The sequence below is a fragment of the Xyrauchen texanus genome, chromosome 16, assembly GCF_025860055.1.
Source record: "Xyrauchen texanus isolate HMW12.3.18 chromosome 16, RBS_HiC_50CHRs, whole genome shotgun sequence".
NCBI lineage: Eukaryota > Metazoa > Chordata > Actinopteri > Cypriniformes > Catostomidae > Xyrauchen > Xyrauchen texanus.
The window spans coordinates 754,501-772,863 of NC_068291.1; the positions used below are offsets into that span (position 1 = coordinate 754,501).

Sequence of the window (18,363 nt, forward strand, 5' to 3'; positions counted from 1 at the left end):
AATGTGACAAACAAGGTTTTACTCTAGGACTAGCAGAAAACATAAAGTGAGTGATAAAAATGTACAAGTTTTAATTTAGTTTCTATGCTTTTATACTACAGTAGTTTCAACTCTTGGAGTCTCTTTTGTGTGTTTTTTTTTATGTTTGTGTGTATGTGTAAGAAGCTGAAACATCTTCTGGTGATTTGAACAAAAACCCAAGACTTAAAGTGTTCTCCTCAGCTCTTGGTCCTCCAGCATTGAAAGTAACAAATTCACAAGATTACAAATGATCACAACTCGTCTGGAACTCCATATGAAGCATCTGATTCAGCTGTCGGATGCTGCACTGGTTTTCTTTTAAAAAAATCTGTCTTGGGCTTATTGTCAGTGTCATCCTTGATGTTATTGGTTGGTTCCCTTGCGTCATTGAGCATGTCCAGCAGCACTGGGGTCAGCGGGGTCAGTTCTGCGCGAGGAGGGGGGTTGTCCGTGCATTAGCATGGCCGCACAGGTTGGAGTGTGATGTTGAGATCTGGGTGGGAAATGCGAGAGACAATGGACTGTCGGTGGAGAGGTGGTGGTGGGACCACACTTTGTTTCAAACACCCCGGCACACCTGAGATGCAGAGAAACACAGTCAGCACAGTGAGACAAACACAAACACAGCAAATTCATCTATATTCAGGCCGCATGTCTGCAGCTAAAGATGTTTAAAATGCGACACATTTTGTTTTGTTGCTCCGTAAAGTCAAACATATACACGACTCGTGAACGTGAGGAGCTGGAAGAGACACATAAATTCACTATATATGAAGATTCATTTCAGTCTGTCAATTACACTGTGCTGCTGTGCGAGAAATTCATTTGTTAAACAGTGCAAATATTCCATGTAGTTTCTCAATTAATATGATCCTATAAAAGCAGCATGCATAATAATTCCACAAGAACTATGAAAATGCAGTTTAAAATAGTTTTATATGGAGTATAGCATGTCACACTACAGGACACAACTACTTCCCAAAATATTTTTATCAACTACACATGTACATTTTCCTTGGATGCATTTGGTAGACACGTCAGTGCATTCAGTATGTGTGGTATGCAGAAGTGACGTGACAGCTGCAGAAACAAGCCCATAATACTAAACAATTGAGTGATCAGAACAGTGAAATCCCAGATGAAATTATTGACGGAAAGAGCTGTGCCGCTGTGAACTGATTTGATTTAAATTCCTTTAAGAACTCGATACATTATTCAGGGGCTGCTTAACAACACACATCACTGTCAGAAAACAGCGCAATAGCTGCATTTCAGATACAAGGAAAGAATCTGTTTTTAGAACCGGCAATCATATTGAAAAATGCAGTTTAAAAACAGATATAAACAGATTCTGTAAAATAGATTGTGTTGAGCACTGCTGTATTGAGTTGTGTTGTCTTGAATTGTGTTCAGTTGTGTTGTCTTGAATTGTGTTCAGTTGTGTTGAGTTGAATTGAGGTGTGTTCAGTTGTGTTGAGTTGAATTGTATTGTTGTCTTGAATTGTGTTCAGTTGTGTTGAGTTGAATTGAGGTGTGTTCAGTTGTGTTGAGTTGAATTGAGGTGTGTTCAGTTGTGTTGAGTTGAATTGAGGTGTGTTCAGTTGTGTTGAGCCATGTTGAATTGAGGTGTGTTGAATTGTGTTCAGTTGTGTTGAGTTGAATTGAGGTGTGTTCAGTTGTGTTGAGTTGAATTGAGGTGTGTTCAGTTGTGTTGAGTTGAATTGAGGTGTGTTCAGTTGTGTTGAGTTGAATTGAGGTGTGTTTAGTTGTGTTGAGTTGAATTGAGGTGTGTTCAGTTGTGTTGAGTTGAATTGAGGTGTGTTCAGTTGTGTTGAGTTGAATTGAGGTGTGTTCAGTTGTGTTGAGTTGAATTGAGGTGTGTTCAGTTGTGTTGAGTTGAATTGAGGTGTGTTCAGTTGTGTTGAGTTGAATTGAGGTGTGTTCAGTTGTGTTGAGTTGAATTGAGGTGTGTTCAGTTGTGTTGAGTTGAATTGAGGTGTGTTCAGTTGTGTTGGAGTTGAATTGAGGTGTGTTCAGTTGTGTTGAGTTGAATTGAGGTGTGTTCAGTTGTGTTGAGTTGAATTGAGGTGTGTTCAGTTGTGTTGAGTTGAATTGAGGTGTGTTCAGTTGTGTTGAGTTGAATTGAGGTGTGTTCAGTTGTGTTGAGTTGAATTGAGGTGTGTTCAGTTGTGTTGAGTTGAATTGAGGTGTGTTCAGTTGTGTTGAGTCGTTGAATTGAGGTGTGTTCAGTTGTGTTGAGTTGAATTGCATTGTTGTCTTGAATTGTGTTCAGTTGTGTTGAGCCATGTTGAATTGAGGTGTGTTCAGTTGTGTTGAGTTGAATTGAGGTGTGTTCAGTTGTGTTGAGTTGAATTGAGGTGTGTTCAGTTGTGTTGAGTTGAATTGAGGTGTGTTCAGTTGTGTTGAGTTGAATTGAGGTGTGTTCAGTTGTGTTGAGTTGAATTGAGGTGTGTTCAGTTGTGTTGAGTTGAATTGAGGTGTGTTCAGTTGTGTTGAGTTGAATTGAGGTGTGTTCAGTTGTGTTGAGTTGAATTGAGGTGTGTTCAGTTGTGTTGAGTTGAATTGAGGTGTGTTCAGTTGTGTTGAGTTGAATTGAGGTGTGTTCAGTTGTGTTGAGTTGAATTGAGGTGTGTTCAGTTGTGTTGAGTTGAATTGAGGTGTGTTCAGTTGTGTTGAGCCATGTTGAATTGAGGTGTGTTCAGTTGTGTTGAGTTGAATTGAGGTGTGTTCAGTTGTGTTGAGTTGAATTGAGGTGTGTTCAGTTGTGTTGAGTTGAATTGAGGTGTGTTCAGTTGTGTTGAGTTGAATTGAGGTGTGTTCAGTTGTGTTGAGCCATGTTGAATTGAGGTGTGTTCAGTTGTGTTGAGTTGAATTGAGGTGTGTTCAGTTGTGTTGAGTTGAATTGAGGTGTGTTTAGTTGTGTTGAGTTGAATTGAGGTGTGTTCAGTTGTGTTGAGCTGTTGAATTGAGGTGTGTTCAGTTGTGTTGGAGTTGAATTGAGGTGTGTTCAGTTGTGTTGAGTTGAATTGAGGTGTGTTCAGTTGTGTTGAGTTGAATTGAGGTGTGTTCAGTTGTGTTGAGTTGAATTGAGGTGTGTTCAGTTGTGTTGAGCTTGAATTGAGGTGTGTTCAGTTGTGTTGAGTTGAATTGAGGTGTGTTCAGTTGTGTTGAGTTGAATTGAGGTGTGTTCAGTTGTGTTGAGCCATGTTGAATTGAGGTGTGTTCAGTTGTGTTGAGTTGAATTGAGGTGTGTTCAGTTGTGTTGAGTTGAATTGAGGTGTGTTCAGTTGTGTTGAATTGAGGTGTGTTTAGTTGTGTTGAGTTGAATTGAGGTGTGTTCAGTTGTGTTGAGTTGAATTGAGGTGTGTTCAGTTGTGTTGAGTTGAATTGAGGTGTGTTCAGTTGTGTTGAGTTGAATTGAGGTGTGTTCAGTTGTGTTGAGTTGAATTGAGGTGTGTTCAGTTGTGTTGAGTTGAATTGAGGTGTGTTCAGTTCTGTTGAGTTGAATTGTATTGTTGTCTTGAATTGTGTTCAGTTGTGTTGAGCCATGTTGAATTGAGGTGTGTTCAGTTGTGTTGAGTTGAATTGAGGTGTGTTCAGTTGTGTTGAGTTGAATTGAGGTGTGTTCAGTTGTGTTGAGTTGAATTGAGGTGTGTTCAGTTGTGTTGAGTTGAATTGAGGTGTGTTCAGTTGTGTTGAGTTGAATTGAGGTGTGTTCAGTTGTGTTGAGTTGAATTGAGGTGTGTTCAGTTGTGTTGAGTTGAATTGAGGTGTGTTCAGTTGTGTTGAGTTGAATTGAGGTGTGTTGAATTGTGTTCAGTTGTGTTGAGTTGAATTGTATTGTTGTCTTGAATTGTGTTCAGTTGTGTTGAGTTGAATTGAGGTGTGTTCAGTTCTGTTGAGTTGAATTGTATTGTTGTCTTGAATTGTGTTCAGTTGTGTTGAGTTGAATTGAGGTGTGTTCAGTTGTTTTGAGCCATGTTGAAATGAGGTGTGTTCAGTTGTGTTGAGTTGAATTGAGGTGTGTTCAGTTGTGTTGAGTTGAATTGAGGTGTGTTCAGTTGTGTTGAGTTCTGTTGAGTTGAATTGAGGTGTGTTCAGTTGTGTTGAGTTGAATTGAGGTGTGTTCAGTTGTGTTGAGTTGAATTGAGGTGTGTTCAGTTGTGTTGAGTTGAATTGAGGTGTGTTCAGTTGTGTTGAGTTGAATTGAGGTGTGTTCAGTTGTGTTGAGTTGAATTGAGGTGTGTTCAGTTGTGTTGAGTTGAATTGAGGTGTGTTCAGTTGTGTTGAGTTGAATTGAGGTGTGTTCAGTTGTGTTGAGTTGAATTGAGGTGTGTTCAGTTGTGTTGAGTTGAATTGAGGTGTGTTCAGTTGTGTTGAGTTGAATTGAGGTGTGTTCAGTTGTGTTGAGTTGAATTGAGGTGTGTTCAGTTGTGTTGAGTTGAATTGAGGTGTGTTCAGTTGTGTTGAGTTGAATTGAGGTGTGTTCAGTTGTGTTGAGTTGAATTGAGGTGTGTTCAGTTGTGTTGAGTTGAATTGAGGTGTGTTCAGTTGTGTTGAGTTGAATTGAGGTGTGTTCAGTTGTGTTGAGTTGAATTGAGGTGTGTTCAGTTGTGTTGAGTTGAATTGAGGTGTGTTCAGTTGTGTTGAGTTGAATTGAGGTGTGTTCAGTTGTGTTGAGTTGAATTGAGGTGTGTTCAGTTGTGTTGAGTTGAATTGAGGTGTGTTCAGTTGTGTTGAGTTGAATTGAGGTGTGTTCAGTTGTGTTGAGTTGAATTGAGGTGTGTTCAGTTGTGTTGAGCAGTTGAATTGAGGTGTGTTCAGTTGTGTTGAGTTGAATTGAGGTGTGTTCAGTTGTGTTGAGTTGAATTGAGGTGTGTTCAGTTGTGTTGAGTTGAATTGAGGTGTGTTCAGTTGTGTTGAGTTGAATTGAGGTGTGTTCAGTTGTGTTGAGTTGAATTGAGGTGTGTTCAGTTGTGTTGAGTTGAATTGAGGTGTGTTCAGTTGTGTTGAGTTGAATTGAGGTGTGTTCAGTTGTGTTGAGTTGAATTGAGGTGTGTTTAGTTGTGTTGAGTTGAATTGAGGTGTGTTCAGTTGTGTTGAGTTGAATTGAGGTGTGTTCAGTTGTGTTGAGTTGAATTGAGGTGTGTTCAGTTGTTTTGAGCCATGTTGAATTGAGGTGTGTTCAGTTGTGTTGAGTTGAATTGAGGTGTGTTCAGTTGTGTTGAGTTGAATTGAGGTGTGTTTAGTTGTGTTGAGTTGAATTGAGGTGTGTTCAGTTGTGTTGAGCTTGAATTGAGGTGTGTTCAGTTCTGTTGAGTTGAATTGAGGTGTGTTCAGTTGTGTTGAGTTGAATTGAGGTGTGTTCAGTTGTGAGTTGAATTGAGGTGTGTTCAGTTGTGTTGAGTTGAATTGAGGTGTGTTCAGTTCTGTTGAGTTGAATTGTATTGTTGTCTTGAATTGTGTTCAGTTGTGTTGAGCCATGTTGAATTGAGGTGTGTTCAGTTGTGTTGAGCTGAATTGAGGTGTGTTCAGTTGTGTTGAGTTGAATTGAGGTGTGTTCAGTTCTGTTGAGTTGAATTGTATTGTTGTCTTGAATTGTGTTCAGTTGTGTTGAGCCATGTTGAATTGAGGTGTGTTCAGTTGTGTTGACTTGAATTGAGGTGTGTTAAGTTCTGTTGAGTTGAATTGAGGTGTGTTCAGTTGTGTTGAGTTGAATTGTATTGTTGTCTTGAATTGTGTTCAGTTCTGTTGAGTTGAATTGAGGTGTGTTCAGTTGTGTTGAGTTGAATTGAGGTGTGTTCAGTTGTGTTGAGTTGAATTGAGGTGTGTTCAGTTGTGTTGAGTTGAATTGTATTGTTGTCTTGAATTGTTTTCAGTTGTGTTGTCTTGAATTGTGTTCAGTTGTGTTGTGTTGAGTTGAACTGTATTGTTGTCTTGAATTGTGTTCAGTTGTGTTGTCTTGAATTGTGTTCAGTTGTGTTGAGTTGAATTGTATTGTTGTCTTGAATTGTGTTCAGTTGTGTTGAGTTGAATTGAGGTGTGTTCAGTTGTGTTGAGTTGAATTGAGGTGTGTTCAGTTGTGTTGAGTTGAAATGAGGTGTGTTCAGTTGTGTTGAGTTGAATTGAGGTGTGTTCAGTTGTGTTGAGTTGAATTGAGGTGTGTTCAGTTGTGTTGAGTTGAATTGAGGTGTGTTCAGTTGTGTTGAGTTGAATTGAGGTGTGTTCAGTTGTGTTGAGTTGAATTGAGGTGTGTTCAGTTGTGTTGAGTTGAATTGAGGTGTGTTCAGTTGTGTTGAGTTGAATTGAGGTGTGTTCAGTTGTGTTGAGTTGAATTGAGGTGTGTTCAGTTGTGTTGAGTTGAATTGAGGTGTGTTCAGTTGTGTTGAGTTGAATTGAGGTGTGTTCAGTTGTGTTGAGTTGAATTGAGGTGTGTTCAGTTGTGTTGAGTTGAATTGAGGTGTGTTCAGTTGTGTTGAGCCAGTTGAATTGAGGTGTGTTCAGTTGTGTTGAGTTGAATTGAGGTGTGTTCAGTTGTGTTGAGTTGAATTGAGGTGTGTTCAGTTGTGTTGAGTTGAATTGAGGTGTGTTCAGTTGTGTTGAGTTGAATTGAGGTGTGTTCAGTTGTGTTGAGTTGAATTGAGGTGTGTTCAGTTGTGTTGAGTTGAATTGAGGTGTGTTCAGTTGTGTTGAGTTGAATTGAGGTGTGTTCAGTTGTGTTGAGTTGAATTGAGGTGTGTTCAGTTCTGTTGAGTTGAATTGTATTGTTGTCTTGAATTGTGTTCAGTTGTGTTGAGCCATGTTGAATTGAGGTGTGTTCAGTTGTGTTGAGCTGAATTGAGGTGTGTTCAGTTGTGTTGAGTTGAATTGAGGTGTGTTCAGTTCTGTTGAGTTGAATTGTATTGTTGTCTTGAATTGTGTTCAGTTGTGTTGAGCCATGTTGAATTGAGGTGTGTTCAGTTGTGTTGAGTTGAATTGAGGTGTGTTAAGTTCTGTTGAGTTGAATTGAGGTGTGTTCAGTTGTGTTGAGTTGAATTGTATTGTTGTCTTGAATTGTGTTCAGTTCTGTTGAGTTGAATTGAGGTGTGTTCAGTTGTGTTGAGTTGAATTGTATTGTTGTCTTGAATTGTGTTCAGTTGTGTTGTCTTGAATTGTGTTCAGTTGTGTTGTGTTGAGTTGAACTGTATTGTTGTCTTGAATTGTGTTCAGTTGTGTTGTCTTGAATTGTGTTCAGTTGTGTTGAGTTGAATTGTATTGTTGTCTTGAATTGTGTTCAGTTGTGTTGAGTTGAATTGAGGTGTGTTCAGTTGTGTTGAGTTGAAATGAGGTGTGTTCAGTTATGTTGAGTTGAATTGAGGTGTGTTTAGTTGTGTTCAGTTTTGTTGAGTTGAATTGAGGTGTGTTCAGTTGAACTGAGGTGTGTTCAGTTGTGTTGAGTTGAATTGAGGTGTGTTCAGTTGTGTTGAGCCATGTTGAATTGAGGTGTGTTGAATTGTGTTCAGTTCTGTTGAGTTGAATTGAGGTGTGTTCAGTTCTATTGAGTTGAATTGAGGTGTGTTCAGTTGTGTTGAGTTGAATTGAGGTGTGTTCAGTTGTGTTGAGCCATGTTGAATTGAGGTGTGTTCAGTTGTGTTGAGTTGAATTGAGGTGTGTTTAGTTGTGTTGAGTTGAATTGAGGTGTGTTCAGTTGTGTTGAGTTGAATTGAGGTGTGTTCAGTTGTGTTGAGTTGAATTGAGGTGTGTTCAGTTCTGTTGAGTTGAATTGAGGTGTGTTCAGTTGTGTTGAGCCATGTTGAATTGAGGTGTGTTCAGTTCTGTTGAGTTGAATTGAGGTGTGTTCAGTTGTGTTGAGTTGAATTGAGGTGTGTTCAGTTCTGTTGAGTTGAATTGAGGTGTGTTCAGTTGTGTTGAGCCATGTTGAATTGAGGTGTGTTCAGTTCTGTTGAGTTGAATTGAGGTGTGTTCAGTTGTGTTGAGTTGAATTGAGGTGTGTTCAGTTCTGTTGAGTTGAATTGAGGTGTGTTCAGTTGTGTTGAGTTGAATTGAGGTGTGTTCAGTTCTGTTGAGTTGAATTGAGGTGTGTTCAGTTGTGTTGAGTTGAATTGAGGTGTGTTTAGTTGTGTTGAGTTGAATTGAGGTGTGTTCAGTTGTGTTGAGTTGAATTGAGGTGTGTTCAGTTGTGTTGAGCCATGTTGAATTGAGGTGTGTTCAGTTGTGTTGAGTTGAATTGAGGTGTGTTCAGTTGTGTTGAGTTGAATTGAGGTGTGTTCAGTTGTGTTGAGTTGAATTGAGGTGTGTTCAGTTGTGTTGAGCTTGAATTGAGGTGTGTTCAGTTCTGTTGAGTTGAATTGAGGTGTGTTCAGTTGTGTTGAGTTGAATGTGTCAGTTGTGTTGAGTTGAATTGAGGTGTGTTCAGTTGTGTTGAGTTGAATTGAGGTGTGTTCAGTTGTGTTGAGTTGAATTGAGGTGTGTTCAGTTCTGTTGAGTTGAATTGTATTGTTGTCTTGAATTGTGTTCAGTTGTGTTGAGCCATGTTGAATTGAGGTGTGTTCAGTTGTGTTGAGCTTGAATTGAGGTGTGTTCAGTTCTGTTGAGTTGAATTGAGGTGTGTTCAGTTGTGTTGAGTTGAATTGTATTGTTGTCTTGAATTGTGTTCAGTTCTGTTGAGTTGAATTGAGGTGTGTTCAGTTGTGTTGAGTTGAATTGTATTGTTGTCTTGAATTGTGTTCAGTTGTGTTGTCTTGAATTGTGTTCAGTTGTGTTGTGTTGAGTTGAACTGTATTGTTGTCTTGAATTGTGTTCAGTTGTGTTGTCTTGAATTGTGTTCAGTTGTGTTGAGTTGAATTGTATTGTTGTCTTGAATTGTGTTCAGTTGTGTTGAGTTGAATTGAGGTGTGTTCAGTTGTGTTGAGTTGAATTGAGGTGTGTTCAGTTGTGTTGAGTTGAATTGAGGTGTGTTCAGTTGTGTTGAGTTGAATTGAGGTGTGTTCAGTTGTGTTGAGTTGAATTGAGGTGTGTTCAGTTGTGTTGAGTTGAATTGAGGTGTGTTCAGTTGTGTTGAGTTGAATTGAGGTGTGTTCAGTTGTGTTGAGTTGAATTGAGGTGTGTTCAGTTGTGTTGAGTTGAATTGAGGTGTGTTCAGTTGTGTTGAGTTGAATTGAGGTGTGTTCAGTTGTGTTGAGCTTGAATTGAGGTGTGTTCAGTTGTGTTGAGTTGAATTGAGGTGTGTTCAGTTGTGTTGAGTTGAATTGAGGTGTGTTCAGTTGTGTTGAGTTGAATTGAGGTGTGTTCAGTTGTGTTGAGTTGAATTGAGGTGTGTTCAGTTGTGTTGAGTTGAATTGAGGTGTGTTCAGTTGTGTTGAGTTGAATTGAGGTGTGTTCAGTTGTGTTGAGTTGAATTGAGGTGTGTTCAGTTGTGTTGAGTTGAATTGAGGTGTGTTCAGTTGTGTTGAGTTGAATTGAGGTGTGTTCAGTTGTGTTGAGCCATGTTGAATTGAGGTGTGTTCAGTTGTGTTGAGTTGAATTGAGGTGTGTTCAGTTGTGTTGAGTTGAATTGAGGTGTGTTCAGTTGTGTTGAGTTGAATTGAGGTGTGTTCAGTTGTGTTGAGTTGAATTGAGGTGTGTTCAGTTGTGTTGAGTTGAATTGAGGTGTGTTCAGTTGTGTTGAGTTGAATTGAGGTGTGTTCAGTTGTGTTGAGTTGAATTGAGGTGTGTTCAGTTGTGTTGAGTTGAATTGAGGTGTGTTCAGTTGTGTTGAGCATTGAATTGAGGTGTGTTCGAGTTGTGTTGAGTTGAATTGAGGTGTGTTCAGTTGTGTTGAGTTGAATTGAGGTGTGTTCAGTTGTGTTGAGCTTGAATTGAGGTGTGTTCAGTTGTGTTGACTTGAATTGAGGTGTGTTCAGTTGTGTTGAGTTGAATTGAGGTGTGTTCAGTTGTGTTGAGTTGAATTGAGGTGTGTTCAGCTTGAATTGAGGTGTGTTCAGTTGTGTTGAGTTGAATTGAGGTGTGTTCAGTTCTGTTGAGTTGAATTGTATTGTTGTCTTGAATTGTGTTCAGTTGTGTTGAGCCATGTTGAATTGAGGTGTGTTCAGTTGTGTTGAGCTGAATTGAGGTGTGTTCAGTTGTGTTGAGTTGAATTGAGGTGTGTTCAGTTCTGTTGAGTTGAATTGTATTGTTGTCTTGAATTGTGTTCAGTTGTGTTGAGCCATGTTGAATTGAGGTGTGTTCAGTTGTGTTGAGTTGAATTGAGGTGTGTTAAGTTCTGTTGAGTTGAATTGAGGTGTGTTCAGTTGTGTTGAGTTGAATTGAGGTGTGTTCAGTTCTGTTGAGTTGAATTGAGGTGTGTTCAGTTGTGTTGAGTTGAATTGTATTGTTGTCTTGAATTGTGTTCAGTTGTGTTGTCTTGAATTGTGTTCAGTTGTGTTGTGTTGAGTTGAACTGTATTGTTGTCTTGAATTGTGTTCAGTTGTGTTGTCTTGAATTGTGTTCAGTTGTGTTGAGTTGAATTGTATTGTTGTCTTGAATTGTGTTCAGTTGTGTTGAGTTGAATTGAGGTGTGTTCAGTTGTGTTGAGCCATGTTGAAATGAGGTGTGTTCAGTTGTGTTGAGTTGAATTGAGGTGTGTTTAGTTGTGTTCAGTTTTGTTGAGTTGAATTGAGGTGTGTTCAGTTGAACTGAGGTGTGTTCAGTTGTGTTGAGTTGAATTGAGGTGTGTTCAGTTGTGTTGAGCCATGTTGAATTGAGGTGTGTTGAATTGTGTTCAGTTGTGTTGAGTTGAATTGAGGTGTGTTCAGTTCTATTGAGTTGAATTGAGGTGTGTTCAGTTGTGTTGAGTTGAATTGAGGTGTGTTCAGTTGTGTTGAGTTGAATTGAGGTGTGTTCAGTTGTGTTGAGTTGAATTGAGGTGTGTTCAGTTGTGTTGAGTTGAATTGAGGTGTGTTCAGTTGTGTTGAGTTGAATTGAGGTGTGTTGAGTTGAATTGAGGTGTGTTCAGTTGTGTTGAGTTGAATTGAGGTGTGTTCAGTTCTGTTGAGTTGAATTGAGGTGTGTTCAGTTGTGTTGAGCCATGTTGAATTGAGGTGTGTTCAGTTGTGTTGAGTTGAATTGAGATGTGTTCAGTTGTGTTGAGTTGAATTGAGGTGTGTTTAGTTGTGTTGAGTTGAATTGAGTGTGTTAGTTGTAGTTGAATTGAGGTGTGTTCAGTTGTGTTGAGCCATGTTGAATTGAGGTGTGTTCAGTTGCTGTTGAGTTGAATTGAGGTGTGTTCAGTTGTGTTGAGTTGAATTGAGGTGTGTTCAGTTGTGTTGAGTTGAATTGAGGTGTGTTCAGTTGTGTTGGAGTTGAATTGAGGTGTGTTCAGTTGTGTTGAGTTGAATTGAGTGTGTCTAAGTGTTCAGTTGTGTTGAGTTGAATTGAGGTGTGTTCAGTTGTGTTGAGTTGAATTGAGGTGTGTTCAGTTGTGTTGAGTTGAATTGAGGTGTGTTCAGTTGTGTTGAGTCATGTTGAATTGAGGTGTGTTCAGTTGTGTTGAGTTGAATTGAGGTGTGTTCAGTTGTGTTGAGTTGAATTGAGGTGTGTTCAGTTGTGTTGAGTTGAATTGAGGTGTGTTCAGTTGTGTTGAGTTGAATTGAGGTGTGTTCAGTTGTGTTGAGTTGAATTGAGGTGTGTTCAGTTGTGTTGAGTTGAATTGAGGTGTGTTCAGTTGTGTTGAGTTGAATTGAGGTGTGTTCAGTTGTGTTGAGCTTGAATTGAGGTGTGTTCAGTTGTGTTGAGTTGAATTGATTGTTGTCTTGAATTGTGTTCAGTTGTGTTGAGCATGTTGAATTGAGGTGTGTTCAGTTGTGTTGAGTTGAATTGAGGTGTGTTCAGTTGTGTTGAGTTGAATTGAGGTGTGTTCAGTTGTGTTGAGTTGAATTGAGGTGTGTTCAGTTGTGTTGAGTTGAATTGAGGTGTGTTCAGTTGTGTTGAGTTGAATTGAGGTGTGTTCAGTTGTGTTGAGTTGAATTGAGGTGTGTTCAGTTGTGTTGAGTTGAATTGAGGTGTGTTCAGTTGTGTTGAGTTGAATTGAGGTGTGTTCAGTTGTGTTGAGTTGAATTGAGGTGTGTTCAGTTGTGTTGAGCCATGTTGAATTGAGGTGTGTTCAGTTGTGTTGAGTTGAATTGAGGTGTGTTCAGTTGTGTTGAGTTGAATTGAGGTGTGTTCAGTTGTGTTGAGTTGAATTGAGGTGTGTTCAGTTGTGTTGAGCTGTTGAATTGAGGTGTGTTCAGTTGTGTTGAGTTGAATTGAGGTGTGTTCAGTTGTGTTGAGTTGAATTGAGGTGTGTTCAGTTGTGTTGAGTTGAATTGAGGTGTGTTCAGTTGTGTTGAGTTGAATTGAGGTGTGTTCAGTTGTGTTGAGTTGAATTGAGGTGTGTTCAGTTGTGTTGAGTTGAATTGAGGTGTGTTCAGTTGTGTTGAGTTGAATTGAGGTGTGTTCAGTTCTGTTGAGTTGAATTGAGGTGTGTTCAGTTGTGTTGAGTTGAATTGAGGTGTGTTCAGTTCTGTTGAGTTGAATTGAGGTGTGTTCAGTTGTGTTGAGTTGAATTGAGGTGTGTTCAGTTGTGTTGAGTTGAATTGAGGTGTGTTCAGTTGTGTTGAGTTGAATTGAGGTGTGTTCAGTTGTGTTGAGTTGAATTGAGGTGTGTTCAGTTGTGTTGAGTTGAATTGAGGTGTGTTCAGTTGTGTTGAGTTGAATTGAGGTGTGTTCAGTTGTGTTGAGTTGAATTGAGGTGTGTTCAGTTGTGTTGAGTTGAATTGAGGTGTGTTCAGTTGTGTTGAGCTGTGAATTGAGGTGTGTTCAGTTGTGTTGAGTTGAATTGAGGTGTGTTCAGTTGTGTTGAGTTGAATTGAGGTGTGTTCAGTTGTGTTGACTTGAATTGAGGTGTGTTCAGTTCTGTTGAGTTGAATTGAGGTGTGTTCAGTTGTGTTGAGTTGAATTGAGGTGTGTTCAGTTGAATTGAGGTGTGTTCAGTTGTGTTGAGTTGAATTGAGGTGTGTTCAGTTCTGTTGAGTTGAATTGTATTGTTGTCTTGAATTGTGTTCAGTTGTGTTGAGCCATGTTGAATTGAGGTGTGTTCAGTTGTGTTGAGCTGAATTGAGGTGTGTTCAGTTGTGTTGAGTTGAATTGAGGTATGTTCAGTTCTGTTGAGTTGAATTGTATTGTTGTCTTGAATTGTGTTCAGTTGTGTTGAGCCATGTTGAATTGAGGTGTGTTCAGTTGTGTTGAGTTGAATTGAGGTGTGTTAAGTTCTGTTGAGTTGAATTGAGGTGTGTTCAGTTGTGTTGAGTTGAATTGTATTGTTGTCTTGAATTGTGTTCAGTTCTGTTGAGTTGAATTGAGGTGTGTTCAGTTGTGTTGAGTTGAATTGTATTGTTGTCTTGAATTGTGTTCAGTTGTGTTGTCTTGAATTGTGTTCAGTTGTGTTGTGTTGAGTTGAACTGTATTGTTGTCTTGAATTGTGTTCAGTTGTGTTGTCTTGAATTGTGTTCAGTTGTGTTGAGTTGAATTGTATTGTTGTCTTGAATTGTGTTCAGTTGTGTTGAGTTGAATTGAGGTGTGTTCAGTTGTGTTGAGTTGAAATGAGGTGTGTTCAGTTATGTTGAGTTGAATTGAGGTGTGTTTAGTTGTGTTCAGTTTTGTTGAGTTGAATTGAGGTGTGTTCAGTTGAACTGAGGTGTGTTCAGTTGTGTTGAGTTGAATTGAGGTGTGTTCAGTTGTGTTGAGCCACGTTGAATTGAGGTGTGTTGAATTGTGTTCAGTTCTGTTGAGTTGAATTGAGGTGTGTTCAGTTTTGTTGAGTTGAATTGAGGTGTGTTCAGTTGTGTTGAGTTGAATTGAGGTGTGTTCAGTTGTGTTGAGCCATGTTGAATTGAGGTGTGTTCAGTTGTGTTGAGTTGAATTGAGGTGTGTTCAGTTGTGTTGAGTTGAATTGAGGTGTGTTCAGTTGTGTTGAGTTGAATTGAGGTGTGTTCAGTTCTGTTGAGTTGAATTGAGGTGTGTTCAGTTGTGTTGAGCCATGTTGAATTGAGGTGTGTTCAGTTGTGTTGAGTTGAATTGAGGTGTGTTCAGTTGTGTTGAGTTGAATTGAGGTGTGTTCAGTTGTGTTGAGTTGAATTGAGGTGTGTTCAGTTGTGTTGAGCCATGTTGAATTGAGGTGTGTTCAGTTGTGTTGAGTTGAATTGAGGTGTGTTCAGTTGTGTTGAGTTGAATTGAGGTGTGTTCAGTTGTGTTGAGTTGAATTGAGGTGTGTTCAGTTGTGTTGAGTTGAATTGAGGTGTGTTCAGTTGTGTTGAGCTTGAATTGAGGTGTGTTCAGTTGTGTTGAGTTGAATTGAGGTGTGTTCAGTTGTGTTGAGTTGAATTGAGGTGTGTTCAGTTGTGTTGAGTTGAATTGAGGTGTGTTCAGTTGTGTTGAGTTGAATTGAGGTGTGTTCAGTTGTGTTGAGTTGAATTGAGGTGTGTTCAGTTGTGTTGAGTTGAATTGAGGTGTGTTCAGTTGTGTTGAGTTGAATTGAGGTGTGTTCAGTTGTGTTGAGTTGAATTGAGGTGTGTTCAGTTGTGTTGAGTTGAATTGAGGTGTGTTCAGTTGTGTTGAGTTGAATTGAGGTGTGTTCAGTTGTGTTGAGTTGAATTGAGGTGTGTTCAGTTGTGTTGAGTTGAATTGAGGTGTGTTCAGTTGTGTTGAGCCATGTTGAATTGAGGTGTGTTCAGTTGTGTTGAGTTGAATTGAGGTGTGTTCAGTTGTGTTGAGTTGAATTGAGGTGTGTTCAGTTCTGTTGAGTTGAATTGTATTGTTGTCTTGAATTGTGTTCAGTTCTGTTGAGTTGAATTGAGGTGTGTTCAGTTGTGTTGAGTTGAATTGAGGTGTGTTCAGTTGTGTTGAGTTGAATTGAGGTGTGTTCAGTTGTGTTGAGTTGAATTGAGGTGTGTTCAGTTGTGTTGAGTTGAATTGAGGTGTGTTCAGTTGTGTTGAGTTGAATTGAGGTGTGTTCAGTTGTGTTGAGTTGAATTGAGGTGTGTTCAGTTGTGTTGAGTTGAATTGAGGTGTGTTCAGTTGTGTTGAGTTGAATTGAGGTGTGTTCAGTTGTGTTGAGTTGAATTGTAGTTGTTGTCTTGAATTGTGTTCAGTTGTGTTGAGTTGAATTGAGGTGTGTTCAGTTGTGTTGAGTTGAATTGAGGTGTGTTCAGTTGTGTTGAGTTGAATTGAGGTGTGTTCAGTTGTGTTGAGTTGAATTGAGGTGTGTTCAGTTGTGTTGAGTTGAATTGAGGTGTGTTCAGTTGTGTTGAGCTATGTTGAATTGAGGTGTGTTCAGTTGTGTTGAGTTGAATTGAGGTGTGTTCAGTTGTGTTGAGTTGAATTGAGGTGTGTTCAGTTGTGTTGAGTTGAATTGAGGTGTGTTCAGTTGTGTTGAGTTGAATTGAGGTGTGTTCAGTTGTGTTGAGTTGAATTGAGGTGTGTTCAGTTGTGTTGAGTTGAATTGAGGTGTGTTCAGTTGTGTTGAGTTGAATTGAGGTGTGTTCAGTTGTGTTGAGTTGAATTGAGGTGTGTTCAGTTCTGTTGAGTTGAATTGTATTGTTGTCTTGAATTGTGTTCAGTTGTGTTGAGCCATGTTGAATTGAGGTGTGTTCAGTTGTGTTGAGCTGAATTGAGGTGTGTTCAGTTGTGTTGAGTTGAATTGAGGTGTGTTCAGTTCTGTTGAGTTGAATTGTATTGTTGTCTTGAATTGTGTTCAGTTGTGTTGAGCCATGTTGAATTGAGGTGTGTTCAGTTGTGTTGAGTTGAATTGAGGTGTGTTAAGTTCTGTTGAGTTGAATTGAGGTGTGTTCAGTTGTGTTGAGTTGAATTGTATTGTTGTCTTGAATTGTGTTCAGTTCTGTTGAGTTGAATTGAGGTGTGTTCAGTTGTGTTGAGTTGAATTGTATTGTTGTCTTGAATTGTGTTCAGTTGTGTTGTCTTGAATTGTGTTCAGTTGTGTTGTGTTGAGTTGAACTGTATTGTTGTCTTGAATTGTGTTCAGTTGTGTTGTCTTGAATTGTGTTCAGTTGTGTTGAGTTGAATTGTATTGTTGTCTTGAATTGTGTTCAGTTGTGTTGAGTTGAATTGAGGTGTGTTCAGTTGTGTTGAGTTGAAATGAGGTGTGTTCAGTTATGTTGAGTTGAATTGAGGTGTGTTTAGTTGTGTTCAGTTTGTTGAGTTGAATTGAGGTGTGTTCAGTTGAACTGAGTGTGTTCAGTTGTGTTGAGTTGAATTGAGGTGTGTTCAGTTGTGTTGAGCCATGTTGAATTGAGGTGTTGAATTGTGTTCAGTTCTGTTGAGTTGAATTGAGGTGTGTTCAGTTCTATTGAGTTGAATTGAGGTGTGTTCAGTTGTGTTGAGTTGAATTGAGGTGTGTTCAGTTGTGTTGAGCCATGTTGAATTGAGGTGTGTTCAGTTGTGTTGAGTTGAATTGAGGTGTGTTTAGTTGTGTTGAGTTGAATTGAGGTGTGTTCAGTTGTGTTGAGTTGAATTGAGGTGTGTTCAGTTGTGTTGAGTTGAATTGAGGTGTGTTCAGTTGTGTTGAGCCATGTTGAATTGAGGTGTGTTCAGTTGTGTTGAGTTGAATTGAGGTGTGTTCAGTTCTGTTGAGTTGAATTGAGGTGTGTTCAGTTGTGTTGAGTTGAATTGAGGTGTGTTCAGTTGTGTTGAGTTGAATTGAGGTGTGTTCAGTTGTGTTGAGTTGAATTGAGGTGTGTTCAGTTCTGTTGAGTTGAATTGAGGTGTGTTCAGTTGTGTTGAGTTGAATTGAGGTGTGTTCAGTTGTGTTGAGCCATGTTGAATTGAGGTGTGTTCAGTTGTGTTGAGTTGAATTGAGGTGTGTTCAGTTGTGTTGAGTTGAATTGAGGTGTGTTCAGTTGTGTTGAGCCATGTTGAATTGAGGTGTGTTCAGTTGTGTTGAGTTGAATTGAGGTGTGTTCAGTTGTGTTGAGTTGAATTGAGGTGTGTTTAGTTGTGTTGACTTGAATTGAGGCGTGTTCAGTTGTGTTGACTTGAATTGAGGTGTGTTCAGTTCTGTTGAGTTGATTTGAGGTGTGTTCAGTTGTGTTGAGTTGAATTGAGGTGTGTTCAGTTGAATTGAGGTGTGTTCAGTTGTGTTGAGTTGAATTGAGGTGTGTTCAGTTCTGTTGAGTTGAATTGTATTGTTGTCTTGAATTGTGTTCAGTTGTGTTGAGCCATGTTGAATTGAGGTGTGTTCAGTTGTGTTGAGCTGAATTGAGGTGTGTTCAGTTGTGTTGAGTTGAATTGAGGTGTGTTCAGTTCTGTTGAGTTGAATTGTATTGTTGTCTTGAATTGTGTTCAGTTGTGTTGAGCCATGTTGAATTGAGGTGTGTTCAGTTGTGTTGACTTGAATTGAGGTGTGTTAAGTTCTGTTGAGTTGAATTGAGGTGTGTTCAGTTGTGTTGAGTTGAATTGTATTGTTGTCTTGAATTGTGTTCAGTTCTGTTGAGTTGAATTGAGGTGTGTTCAGTTGTGTTGAGTTGAATTGTATTGTTGTCTTGAATTGTGTTCAGTTGTGTTGTCTTGAATTGTGTTCAGTTGTGTTGTGTTGAGTTGAACTGTATTGTTGTCTTGAATTGTGTTCAGTTGTGTTGTCTTGAATTGTGTTCAGTTGTGTTGAGTTGAATTGTATTGTTGTCTTGAATTGTGTTCAGTTGTGTTGAGTTGAATTGAGGTGTGTTCAGTTGTGTTGAGTTGAATTGAGGTGTGTTCAGTTGTGTTGAGTTGAAATGAGGTGTGTTCAGTTATGTTGAGTTGAATTGAGGTGTGTTCAGTTGAACTGAGGTGTGTTCAGTTGTGTTGAGTTGAATTGAGGTGTGTTCAGTTCTATTGAGTTGAATTGTATTGTTGTCTTGAATTGTGTTCAGTTGTGTTGAGTTGAATTGAGGTGTGTTCAGTTGTGTTGAGTTGAATTGAGGTGTGTTCAGTTGTGTTGAGTTGAATTGAGGTGTGTTCAGTTGTGTTGAGTTGAATTGTATTGTTGTCTTGAATTGTGTTCAGTTGTGTTGAGTTGAATTGAGGTGTGTTCAGTTGTGTTGAGTTGAATTGAGGTGTGTTCAGTTGTGTTGAGCCATGTTGAATTGAGGTGTGTTGAATTGTGTTCAGTTCTGTTGAGTTGAATTGAGGTGTGTTCAGTTCTATTGAGTTGAATTGAGGTGTGTTCAGTTGTGTTGAGTTGAATTGAGGTGTGTTCAGTTGTGTTGAGTTGAATTGAGGTGTGTTCAGTTGTGTTGAGTTGAATTGAGGTGT

General features: G+C 39.2%; 1 protein-coding gene and 1 long non-coding RNA gene across 9 annotated transcripts in view; one reads left to right on the plus strand and one right to left on the minus strand.

Moving 5' to 3' along the window:
• Window positions 1-18,363, minus strand: part of meis2a (Meis homeobox 2a) — a 113,472-nt gene that overhangs the window by 1,837 nt on the left and 93,272 nt on the right. For all 4 annotated transcript variants that reach the window (XM_052145717.1, XM_052145716.1, XM_052145718.1 and 1 more), the window contains exon 13: window positions 1-598. This exon is cut by the window's left edge. The gene's annotated coding sequence lies outside the window, so the exon portion shown is untranslated. The remainder of the gene's footprint in view (window positions 599-18,363) is intronic.
• Window positions 7,033-16,680, plus strand: LOC127657078 (uncharacterized). Of its 5 annotated transcripts, none has more exons than XR_007972239.1 (3): window positions 7,033-8,059; window positions 10,352-10,381; window positions 16,501-16,680. It is a non-coding gene; the product is annotated as an uncharacterized LOC127657078 (long non-coding RNA). The 5 variants fall into 5 exon arrangements; XR_007972240.1 differs by lacking the exon at window positions 10,352-10,381 and adding an exon at window positions 11,056-11,085; XR_007972241.1 differs by lacking the exon at window positions 10,352-10,381 and adding an exon at window positions 12,509-12,538.